Source organism: Melampsora larici-populina (genome assembly GCF_000204055.1).
Source record: "Melampsora larici-populina 98AG31 unplaced genomic scaffold MELLAscaffold_143, whole genome shotgun sequence".
In the NCBI taxonomy this organism is placed as follows: Eukaryota; Fungi; Basidiomycota; class Pucciniomycetes; order Pucciniales; family Melampsoraceae; genus Melampsora; species Melampsora laricis-populina.
In genome coordinates, this window is record NW_006768907.1 from 12,955 (window position 1) to 13,559 (window position 605).

A 605-nucleotide genomic window follows, 5' to 3' on the forward strand; every position below is an offset into this window, starting at 1 on the left:
GATAGCAGAATTAGATAGTAGAGGAAAAAATCGTTTTGAAGAGTCAAAAAATGGCGAAGCTCGGGAGTGAAGGATGTGCCTCTCCCGAGCACTAAGGAGGAAGGAATTATAGGAATTGGCGCAGTAACATGTTTGAAAAGAAATGCATTTGATCCACGTTTTTTCATTTCATTACCTGTGTCCCAATCCCGTTCCACTTCCCATGCCACATCAAGACCCCACGCCATGTGCCTCCTAGATTGTGGAGCGACACACGAGGCAATCAGCACTAAGTTCATCAAGAAACACGACCTTACCACGGTGCAAATGAGCACACCAAGGACGGTAAGCGCTTTTGACGGCCAATCAAAACCCCTCACAGAAGAGATCAACCTGTACCTTGACAACAATGAAGACTCGACTCAATTCATCGTCACCAATCTCAAAGACTCTTACGACGCCTTGTTAGGCATGCCTTGGTTCAGACTTCACGGACACAAGATAAATTGGAAAGAAGGCACTCTCACATCGGATACCGGACCAATTGCACTTGCAACCGTAGCCGCGGTTTCGTCCAATCCGACATCACCCTTGGAGCCCACAGGGGACACTAGGAAAAGTGACGA